The sequence below is a fragment of the Arvicanthis niloticus genome, chromosome 10 (assembly GCF_011762505.2).
Source record: "Arvicanthis niloticus isolate mArvNil1 chromosome 10, mArvNil1.pat.X, whole genome shotgun sequence".
In the NCBI taxonomy this organism is placed as follows: Eukaryota; Metazoa; Chordata; class Mammalia; order Rodentia; family Muridae; genus Arvicanthis; species Arvicanthis niloticus.
In genome coordinates this window covers 42,115,876-42,127,491 of record NC_047667.1, presented here as the reverse complement: position 1 = coordinate 42,127,491, position 11,616 = coordinate 42,115,876, and the positions used below count along the sequence as shown (strand labels likewise).

The 11,616-nt window shown below is 47.0% G+C and overlaps 1 pseudogene; it reads right to left on the bottom strand.

Moving 5' to 3' along the window:
* Nucleotides 1-1,839: 1,839 nt before the first annotated feature.
* LOC117716016 (small ribosomal subunit protein eS27 pseudogene) lies at nucleotides 1,840-2,108 on the bottom strand (annotated as a pseudogene).
* Between the last annotated feature and the right edge of the window lie 9,508 nt (nucleotides 2,109-11,616).

The following is an 11,616-nucleotide window of genomic DNA, read 5'->3' as shown; positions in this document are numbered from 1 at the left end:
AATGTATTCTAGTTACTTTTAGACTAAGTTCAATATGTACAAAGTTACTCTTTGTAGCATTACTTGAAAGAGTGAGTAAGAGATCAGAAACCACCTAAATACTCACTAAAACAGGGCTGCTGGGGCTGGGCAGTTGATCAGTGGGTAGAAGCCCTTTGCTGTAAGGCTTTGGCAGTCTGAGTGCAATCCCCAGAAGCCATGTGAAAAAAACTGGATTCAGGAATGGGTTTCTGTAATCTTAGCACTCCACAGTGAGACGGGAGGCAGAGGCAGGAGAATCGCCCAGAAGCTTGCACATCAGCTAATCTGGAGTACAACTGTGTGGCAGAAACAAGGAAGATCCCGACTCACGGAGGTAGGAGGAGAGAAATGATTCCCTAGGGTTGCTTGCTGACCTCCACACATACCCACACTCACATGAATTAATAGTGTTATTAATATTAGTTAACAGTAATAGTGATAAACCTGGCTAAATGAACTGTACTCTGCTGAGACAGCGGAGCATCAGGAAGCCTTGAAAGAGCCTAGAGTGTTTTATGCGCTGACATGAGACTCAGTTCCCACATAGGCTTTCAAGGGAAGAAGACCGGCTCAGAAATGTGGCGTGGCACTATTCTGGTGAAACAAAAAGGGAAGAAGGTGATTTCAGTGAGAGCTAATGTGTATTGTTGCATTTTAGCCCTTGTACTGAGATTCCATCCTGTCCTTCAGGTGAGGGGATAGGCACGGGGAGGCATGGTCCCATAGGAAAATACAACAAAATGTTCCCTCCCACTCTTTCTCCAAGGCCCCCAGAGAAAGTTGGTGAATAATGTGTGAGCCAGACATTCCTTCCCTGTCACAAAGACCTGGGCAGACTACCTCTTTGCTGGTGACGGGCAGTGCTAGATCCTGAACTCAGCTAGTCTGCTCCAGGGGCAGGAGGACATGTCCCTTATCACTGCTCACTTGTCTATGGGTGTGTGCTTATGTGCCTGTGTATTGATGGTGATTGCTCTTCATTGTCCACTTGTTTGTACTGAGAGTACAAACTTGTTTGTACTGTGAGTGTGTTTCCAGGAGGGATTGCTAAGTGTGATGTGAGGGATTCCACTCCATAGGCTGGGGACCCTGATGGGATAAGGGGAAAGGAGAAAACCTGTGGGTGCAGGCTCTCTGTGTCTGTGTCTGTGTCTGTGTCTGTGTCTGTGTCTGTGTCTGTGTCTGTGTCTGTGTCTGTGTCTGTGTCTATGTCACTCTGTTTCTGTCTTTCTCTCTGTCACTGTCTGTCTCTGTGCCTCTGTCTCTCTTTCTGTCTGTGTCTCTGTCTATATGTCTCTGTCTTTCGGTCTCCCTCTACCCCTCTCTGCTTCCTGCTGCTGAGACCCCCATGCTCTTCCGTCATAATCGTTCTGAAACCTCTGAGACCATGAGCCAAAAATAGATCCCTCTTCCCACTGTTCTGCCCAGGTCTTTGTGACAGGGAAGGAATGTCTGGCTCACACATTATTCACCAACTTTTTCTGGGGGCCTTGGGGAAAGATTGGGAGGGAACATTTTGTTGTATTTTCCTATTGGATCATGCTTTTAATAATTTAAAGCAACAAATACATGAGAAGCAGAATCTAGAGGATGGAGATGCATTGCAGGGGAGGCAGGTTCTGAGGCAGCTGGGAAAGTCTAGCCCTGGAGCCAGGAGCGGTAGTGTAATCTGTAGTCTGTAATCCAGCATGCTGGAGGCTGAGGCGCCATGGGGCAGAGTGGGCTGGGCATCATCTACAACTTGTCCTTGGAGCTCAGACTAGATTTTTGTTTGTTTGTTTTATTTACCCAAAATGTGTCTATTGGGAGAGTTCCCAGTCACCGTGAATCAGGTGCTTCCTCGTGAAATGAGCATCCTGTCAGCTCAGCTTTCCCACCTGTAGGCTGGCAGAGGACAGTGGAGCAGCCACCACACAAGACTACTGTTTGCTCATGGCTAAAGATGGCAGTGACTTTATAGCATCCTGAGCATTTCACATCCATAAAGTAGGAATTGGGGCTCTGTACCAGGTGCTTTCTCTTGTGCTTCCCCTTCTCCTCTTCTCCTCTTCTGGAGAGGGATGAAGGGGATCCTTTGTGAGAGGCATGTTTTTGTAGGGAGGTTGTCACCGCTGATTTTATTGAGACAGGGTCTTGTTACATAGCCCAGACTGTCTTTAAACTAGTATTAAAGACTGTCTTTAAACTAGTATTTAGTAGCCCAGGCTAGATTTGAACTTTCAACCCTCCCAACTCAGCCTCCAGAGACATGGCAAACATTAAGCATATTAAAACACAGTCTAACAGTCAAAATATACAAAAGAGCACATGATGAAATGTAACACCTCTCCCATTCATTACCCATAGGCTCCCAGAGGTAGCTTTCCCGTATTGTGTTAGACTTTTCTTCATGGAGACAAGAGGCATGTTATGTCTTCCATTGGTCCCAGCCAGGGAAGGATCGCAGCACCACTTTGAGGGCTTGCCTTGTGCCCCTCAGGGCTGTGGCTGGAGCAGGGTCTGGTTTTAGCGGTGCAGACTCTGGTTTTCTGCTCAGGAAAATGTTCCCTGGGGCCCAAGCAGTTCCCTGGAGACCTTCAAGGTTTTAAAACACTCACTCATGGTTCCAGCTCTAGTTAAGTGGCCTACACAGTGTGCTGCTGCAGAGGCCTTAACAGCAGCAGAGAGGAGGCAACAGGCCTGGGAGCCTGTGTGCATCCCTCCCCCACAGATGCCTCAGAAAACAATCTCTTTTTCTCAGCCCTTCCCTTTCCTTGCTTGCCCGGGCACAGCCTGGCGCCACTTTGTGATGAGTTGGTGTCAGGTGTCAGGGCTGTGATAAAGGAAGGAGTCAGAGTGGCCGCCATCTCCTCCCTCACTCTGTCATCATGCCAGTCCCAAGGACCACCAACCCCTTGACACACATACACTTTTGATCACACAATCACCAACGAGCGGATTCTGTAACTGCATTAATTGCCACGCACACTTCCGTGAGCACCAACAGCAACCTCATGGCCTTTCAGCCACACCACAGCCCCCTCTGCAACTGCAACATTGCAGTCATCTTCCCGCTGTGTGTTACGCTGTCACTTAGGGACCTGAGCAGGACTCCCCAGATCCAGTGATACAGATGCATGGAAGGAGAGCAGACATGCTTGGGGGCTGGATCCTGAGGGCTCTTAGGCAGGAGTGGGTGGAGGCTGGCATTGGTTGGGAGCACTGGACAGTCTTCTAAAATGGAAGGTGTGATCCCCAGAGGGCTTCCTGGCACTTTAGCTATAGCCTTTTCTAGCGGATCAAGACCATCTGCTCTGCCGTGAAGCAGGGGTGGGAACAGGGTAGAAGAGACGTACCTGTGTCCCAGTGGCTCACTGGCTAGGGCTCCTTACACAAGAGTGTGGCCTCAGGTCTCCTGAAAGTCACTCTCTCAACGGAGTTGGATTCAGGCTGCTGAATTACGTCAGCACAGTCTCTGTGAATGATGGATAATTTCAATTCTCAAAAACGAGATAAGAATCAGCAGGGAGACTGGCCCCTGGGCATGTCTGTGGGGCATTCTTTCCAGCAAGTTAATTGAGGTGGAAAGGTCCATCCACTGTGTGTCACATCACCCACTGTACGTCACAACAGGGCTTGACTGGGATCCTGAACTATATGAGAAGGAGAATGTCAGCTGACACAGACATTTTTTATTCCCTTAACTTCCTGATTTCAGACGCAATGTGACCAGCTGCTTCAAGCTCTGGCTGCCATGATGGACTGCACCTTGAACTGTGAGCGCAAATAAACTCCCCCAAGTTGTTTTTGCCAGGCTGTCTTCTCACTCCGACAGAAAAGAAGATAAGGCAATGTGGGAGGGGCCTGCACTCTGTTGGCCCATGCTGGCTGCTGGGTCAGCTCAACCAAAGACAGGGCTCTTGACCTATGATGTGACAGCAAGTGTGTCGGAAGCTGGGAGCTGAACTGAGGACTGAGGCTAAGCTACCTGGTGTCCAGCATACGACGTTGCCTTTCTTCCTGCTGTCTCTGCAACCATGGCAGTTGTCATCCATCCCTGTGGTCACAGCTGTCTGCCATTACCCAAAGCCTTAGGCACTTGGGTTGCCCAGGAAGCAGAGTTGGCACCTGCTATGTATGGGCCCAGTGACAACCAATAGAGTTGCCCCTGGGGTTTCTGCTTCTTATTAGGACCCCAGGATGGAATGAATAGAGAAGAGCAAAGACAGACTGCAATTTCCCCACACTCTCCAGGAGCTCTGAGGGCTTAGATAGCAAGTGTGGGTGGCGGTGCTGTTGGAGGACATGAAAGGAAACACGGGATAGGGACACAGAGGGACCGGTAAGAAATAGGTTGGGGTCACTTCTTAAGTTTGAAGCTAGTTTCTACAGGGGAGCAAGCTTGTGAGTTCATACCTCATGTGGGGCAGAAAGCCCAGCTCTGGGAGAGAAGGGGTGAGGTAAGGCTACAAGGAGCTCGGAAGCTTCTGCTGAGGAGGCTGGGCTTTACGTAACTAGCAACAAGGAGTCACGAACACAGGAAGATGATTCAGCCAACACATGGCAGCTCAGGGAGACAATTCTATCTTCCTTGAGGCAGTCTGTGGAGAGGGGGCGCAGACTCAGGTGTTAGCATGCACAGTAGCAGGAACAAGACACTGGGACACTGAACTGCCGGGATCATGAAGGCTGAGGGGCAAAGATGGATTGTGGGAAAATTCGAGCTGAGGCATGGAGGGCATTAGTAAAGAAGAGGCTCAGTGTGGGTAGGAAGAGTTTAGAAATAGAGGCCTGAGAAGTAGGGGCAGGAGTGACCAGCAGTGGGAGCCAGGGGAGGGCTTTTTAGGCCTGAGGGAATAGTATGGAAGAACAGACTTTCTCTAGGTCACTCCCACATGCAGGTGAGAAGTGAAGGGTCTCACCAGCTGCTGGTCTCTCCTGTATTTTCTCAGCAGCAGGGGAAAAGCAAGCTCTCCTCCATGCAGGGGCATTGCTAGTTCTGCTGACAGGCACCCCATGCTTCCTGTTTTCTGATTTTAGCGAGAGCGATGTTTTTTTTTTTTTTTTTTTACTCCAAGAAAAGAGGAAGTAAACCCCACAGCTGTCCCAATAATGGCCTCTGAGGTTCACCAAGGTATGTCCCTAGCTGTCTAGAGGGTCTTTGAGTCCTCTCCCAAGATCCCAAGCCCACTGGGCAGTGAGAAAGGTTTTCTTTGTCTTACCAACTTCTAGGCCAGTATTTTACCAACTGTGATTAAAAGGAGCACCACCCAGGGAGTTATAAATAACCCTCTTGCCCAAGCAGCAACCAAGACCAATTGAACACAGTCTGAAGGGGAGCGTGTATTTGAAAGCACCCTGGTAGATTGCAGGGTACAGCCAAGCTCGGCAATCTCAAGGCCAAGTATGTGTTCCTGTCAATGTTGCGCTTAACAATGGAGCAGGTGTTCCTGATGTATGGAAAATGAGGCAAGGCCAGCCTAGGCTTCAGGGAAGGGGTTAGCAGGAGAAAGGTCATTACCGATGTGAACTGCTTCTTAGTTACAAAGTTGTCTATTTCCTCCTTGTCAGACAGCTGTGGGCACCTGGAATCCTGTTCTCTAGGATTGGAACAATTCCACACGCACCTGTTCTTGTCTCTCACAGACCCAGGCTATCTCGCACATGTATAGTGTGGGCTTGTTATGCTAGCATACGGTAAAGCTGAATGACTTAAGCCCCCTACTCCAGATCTTCTGGAGGCTGGGTGTTGAGTTCAGGGTACCGGTATGGTCGCGTTCTGGTGTGGGCTTGCTCACTTCCCGGCTTGCAGACAGCTGCTTTTGGCCTGTATCTTTAAATGACAGCGCGAACTCTGGTTTCTCCTCATAAGGTGAATCCCTCCATGTGTCTTCATTGGCCACACAGGCTACCTGAGGGGAGGAAGTGGGAGGAGCGAGTGGTTGCTCTTCTTGGCTGAACTCAGAAGACCTGACTGAAGGTCTTGCAGTTGTGCACGGCCCACCACACTCCGTCATCTCAGACGGATGATCAAGTCCTACAGATGCATCTTCAGTACTTCCGACTCCACCTCCGTGGGCAGCGCCGCCCTGGCTCAGCGCAGGAGCCCCAGTGGCATTCTGGGCTTTGATATTGAACTGCATTTCCTCTCTCTGGGTGATTTCTTCAGAACTGCCACTCATTAGTGTTCTTTGTTCCCCACAATTCTCCGGGGCTTATATAATGCGACTCGATTTATGCATTTTAATGCACACATTCTCAACAGGAACAAGGGTCCAGTCCAGGTGCCCACAGCTGTCTGACAGGGAGGAAATACACAGCTTACTCAGAAGCAGTTCACACCGGCAATGACCTTTTCCCTGACTTTTTTTTTTTTTTTTAATAACTTGTTTTATGTAGACTGTGCACTGTTTCATAACTTGTTTTTTTTTAAATCAATGATTGTTAGCTATTCCTTTATATCTCTAAGGATTCTGAATATTTTTCTTCTTTCTTTATTTCTTTTTTTTTTTTTTAAGATTTATTTATTTATGTATGTGAATACACTGTTGCTGTCTTCAAACACACCAGAAGAGGGTGCCAGACCCCATTACAGATGGTTGCGAGCCACCATGTGGTTGCTGGGACTTGAACTCAGGAGCTCTGGAAGAGCAAGCAGTCAATGCTCTTAACCGCTGAGCCATCTCTCCAGCCCCATAGTTTTTCATAACATTTATTACTAACTGGCATATTACCTTCCCACCATGTGTGTGTGAATGTGTGAGTGTGTATGTGTGAATGTGTAAGTATGTGTATGAGTGTGTGCATGTGTATGTTTGTGTGAGTGTATGTGAGTGTTTATGTGCGCGTGTGAATAGTATGTATGTGTGTGTGTGTGAGAGTGTATGTAGTGTGTATGTGTGTAGAACAGATGATGTCCTGTGTCTTGCTACATGGCTTTCTGCCTTCCTTCGAGACAGGCTCTCTCACTGAACCTAGAGCTCACTGATTCAGCTAGACCAACTGGCAGTGAGCTTCAGGGAGCTGCCTCTCTCCTCCCCGATCCAAACCCAGATCCTCATGCTTGCACGGCAGACCTCCTAACTGAACTCAGTTCCTAGCAAGTACTCATTTAGACTTTATGTATGGAGCCATCCCAGCTTTGGTTCTTACACTTTCAACTTTTTCTATTTTATCTATTGCTGCTGAGTGTTTGGAGGGGCCCTTGAATCATCAACTTACAGTAAATACTACTGTGCCTGGAAGTCCTGTAATTAGAACTCATTTAGACGACCATCAAACCTATTATAACAGGGCCTTAGGGGTTTACTCTTGCAACTGCAGAATACTGATGTCTGGCACTGTTAAATTCACCTTGTTCCGCCTCCTCACTCTAGGAGGGTGTGGGGTGGGGGTGGGGGAGGAAACAGAGGCCAAGGGATTTGCTTCGGGCTGTGCATCTTGTTAGTAGCAGAGCCAGGACAGCAACCCTGATTCCACAGCCTGGGGCTTTGCACTTTGGCTTTTGAGCATCCACTTTCTCTCACAGCATGACCTGCCTCTGAGCCTCACAGTTTAAGGGCCAGCTCTGGCTGCACTCTGTCCCCGTGGTCTTTTTCTCCCCAGGCATATGGCACATAAGTGGGAAAGGAAAAGGTTGGACTTTAATAATTAGTTGGTGACAGCCCAGGAGAATCTCTGCGTGGGACCAGAGTCCCACAATAGATGAAATCACATTTTATATACGTCACTGCCCTCTAGTGGCCACAATGAATGTCAAGTCTACCAGCTGGATGAACAGTGAAGGGCAAACATTAAGGTTCTCACAGTCTGAACTTTTAGCTCTGCATGGAAACATACACTGGGCCCCATTTATTTGGTAGTTCAGTGCCAAATGAATAACATACATGCTTATCTATTCTCTAATGCTGACCATCTGAGGAGCCCTGGCAAGAGAAATGTAACAGGAGCCACTTCGTAGTAACAAAATTCTCAAGCCACATAAACTAGTAATTGTTAAGTGCTATATTCTACTTGACACAAGTTGCCCCAAAATTATCATCTCAACATTAATCAATAATTAATATAAAAATGAAACATGTCTTCTTCTGGTACTGTTTCCTTCTTTCTTTCCTTTTCTTTCTTTCTTTTAATTTTTTCAAGAGAGGGTTTCTCTGTCCTAGAACTTGCTTTGTAGACCTGGCTGGCCTCAAACTCACAGATTATTTATCTGCCCTGCCTCTGCCTCTAAACCCTAACTCTGAGTGCAGGGATTAAAGGTCCTTACCTGTTTTTTTTTTTTTTTTGAGATGGATTTTGTGTGTCCCAGGTCATGCAACCAAGGATGACCTTAAACTAGTGATCCTCCTGCCTCTAATTCCTGGTTGCTTGGCTTACAGATATGTATCACCATGCCTGGTTTATGGTGCTGGGACTGAACCCAGTGTTTTGTGCTTGCTAGACAAACAGTCTAACAACTGAGCTATATAGCCCTAGCCCTGGTTCTGAAGTTCTGACCTTTGGCATGGTAAATTCATCATCTCCGTTGGCCTGGCCACAGTGTGCATGCCCAGTAGCCAAGTGGATCCTGTGGCTGTTGCACTGGGCAGTGAAGGTGAAGGGCAGCATTTACCAACTTGGCTCTTGCTATTGCACTGATAAATGTAGGCCCATGAGGAACAGTTCCACCAGTCTGCAGCGAGATAAGAGAAATATGAAGAACACTTTCAACGTGTAAATTCAGCATAAGATTATTGGCTGACCTTATGAAGGACCGATGTGATGGTCCTCTGGACTCAGTTGCTGTCACTGTTTCTGTTCTTCTCTGAGAGGACAGTCCCAGCAGATGGTAGTTTATTATTGAGTAACACAGATGTGATCGATCCTCTTCAGGGTCCCCCCTCACGACCTCCACCTTTGATGTCTGCCGACTCCTGGGAACTACTGTGCTAGGTGGCCTTTTCCTCCTGCTTAGAAAATTGATGCTCACAAATGGGACAGATGCCTGCGTGACGGTTACTGAGCTGTTCTCAGCATGTCACCTGTATACCCTCTCTGCTTTCTAAAAGCAGTGCAAGAAAGTGATGTGAGAGTAAGGAAGGGGTGACCTTCAATTTTCTCTAAAAACAACCCAAAGGACCAAGCCATTTGCAAAAATCCAGTTTGTAGCCGTAAAAACAAATTACCACTTGACTGAGCATCTAGACTGTGTCGCTCCTGACTTTAGAGGGTGGTTTCACTATAGCCCGATTTCTTTTAAGCTCAGAGCAACAGAAGCCACTGCTATGGGACAAAGCCTTCAGTAACCCTAGCCTCTCTAACAGCTCTGTGTTGGACTAGTGTGTTTTGCAGTGTTAGGCTAAGACACTCAGGGAGAGGAGTCTCTGTTTTGAAGCTAGAGTCTCCCTGTTGTATTATTCCTTGTAAGGAGCATGGGCTTGCAGTGGTCTGAATTGTGGTCTGATTTTAGTGTCTTCTTATCTTAATTAGTATCTCTCTTGTGTCATCTGCTTGCTTTGTGTGCCCCAGCAGGTCAGAGTCCTACCATATAGGCTTTTGGGTTGAAACTTCAAAGTCTTAGAATTCGACTTGTGGCCACTCTGTTTACGAATATGGACTTTCAGCTCTGTGGTCTGTAGTCACTAGGGTTCTAATTAGAGTTGCATTTTGTTTCCACAATTCTATGTGACACTTAAGCCTGAGTGAAAAGATGTTAGTAGACAGAAATGCTGTAAATCAAATAATTTTGACTTCTCTTAGATGCCACAGCTTAAGAGATACTACAGTGAGTTCTTTTGCAGGTCGAGTGATCTACCCTGTTTCAAAAATTTGAGTGTTTGCTATGCTGTCTTGCCCGAGGAGGATGAGGCACACACGTATTAAACGTATGATGCAAGGATCCCACCCTCCAGCTCCCCTTCCGGATTTAAGCAGCATCTTCACAATTATCCGCCTCAGAAGCAATTACACTAAGTATTAATAAAGGGGCTCCAGCCACAAAATAATGCCCAAGGGAGGCTCTGACTCTGAGTCTGGGCTAATGGCCCAGCAGTTGTTTTAATGGATTTCCAATGAAGTGTGAAGAAGACAGACCAACAAGGGCTGAGACTCTATGACAGAGCACAGTTAGCATGGCTGTTAGTACCCCAGCCTCCTTTCTGTTTGTATTTCTTTAGTCTTGGTGATCTGATTGCATGAGTATTTACCGATTAATGTACATTTAACACAACTCATAAAATATTTGTTGATTCAAGGGTAAGAGCCCCACTTATGCTGCTTTTGTGGGGGAGAGGTTAGCATGACTTCCTATAGTGACATTAAGGAAAATGACCAGGTGGGAAGCCTGAGTCCAGGGGCTCTAATGACATAATTTCTGCCCTATATCACTGCAATCCCAGCTCTCTGGTCCTCAGGTCCCAGCCCTCCACACCCTAACCGGTGAAGAACAGAGCTCTAGATAGTCATCCCTGTAGCCTTGTCCTCTGCTGGGACCATGCCTTTTGTGGCTCTGATCAGAACAGGATGTTGGAGAGGAATGTCTAGGAGGGGGTTTCATCAAAGGGCAAGCTGCTTCTACATGTGTATGGTAAAATAACACAAGAATTCTAGTGTCCCCTTCTATGATTCCACAGGGTGTGGCCAGAGTCAGAGGGAAGACAACGGGAGAGGCCTAGAGGATATTCCAGAGCATGGCAGTCATGGCTGGTGCTTGCTGAAGTTCTTGTAGTCATGAGTTCTGATTCTTCCTTGATCAGTTGTTATAAAGATTCTTTTGCATCATGGGTATTTTATAAAACATCCATAGAGTAAGCCAGGATTTGGGGGACCCTAGATAGATGTTCTATCTATCTATCTATCTATCTATCTATCTATCTATCTATCTATCTATCTATCTATTATCTATGTATTCGAGGTCTTACTCTGTAGATCAGGCTGTCCTGGAAATTCTATATAGTTTAAGCTTGCCCTTGGATCTGTGCCCATGTTCATTTCTCAGTCTTCCAAGTGCTGGGATTACGGGCTAGAATCACCACATCCAGTTAGAGGTAGATAGTTCTACAGGTTATTCTATAGTTGAGAAAACTACCAAGGAGTCCCATTGGTACTGGACAAAGGTAGCATCTGAGCTGGATTTTCTGACCCTGCAACACTCTGGGGTACCCAGGTGTTGTGTTGCAAAAACTTTTCCTGGGAAGATGCTATGTAAGTGTTACAGCTCTGAGGAGAAAGGCTTCCTCAGTGGAGGTATTGCAGTTCTGAGGAGAAAGGCTTCCTCAGCGGAGGTATTGCAGTTCTGAGGAGAAAGGTCCTCCACTTGCATGTGTTACAGCTCTCAGGGATTGGTGGGTTCTGGTAGGTTTTAAAACCCAGAAGTGGGCTCTTTTTACTGTACATGCTATATATGTCTACTCACTACAGATAGGGAGCCCATCACAGACCAAAAGCATGGGTACCACCAATGTATAACTTGGTGAGCCAATGAATTTCATTGGGGTGTTTTATTTATTTACTTACAGAAATATGGGTGAGGGGTCACTTGTAGGAGTAGAAACGACTCAGACAGATGCATCACCAAAGCCCACCCCAGCATGTGTGAACTTGGAACACACTTAACATACTGCAGACAGCTCAACAGGT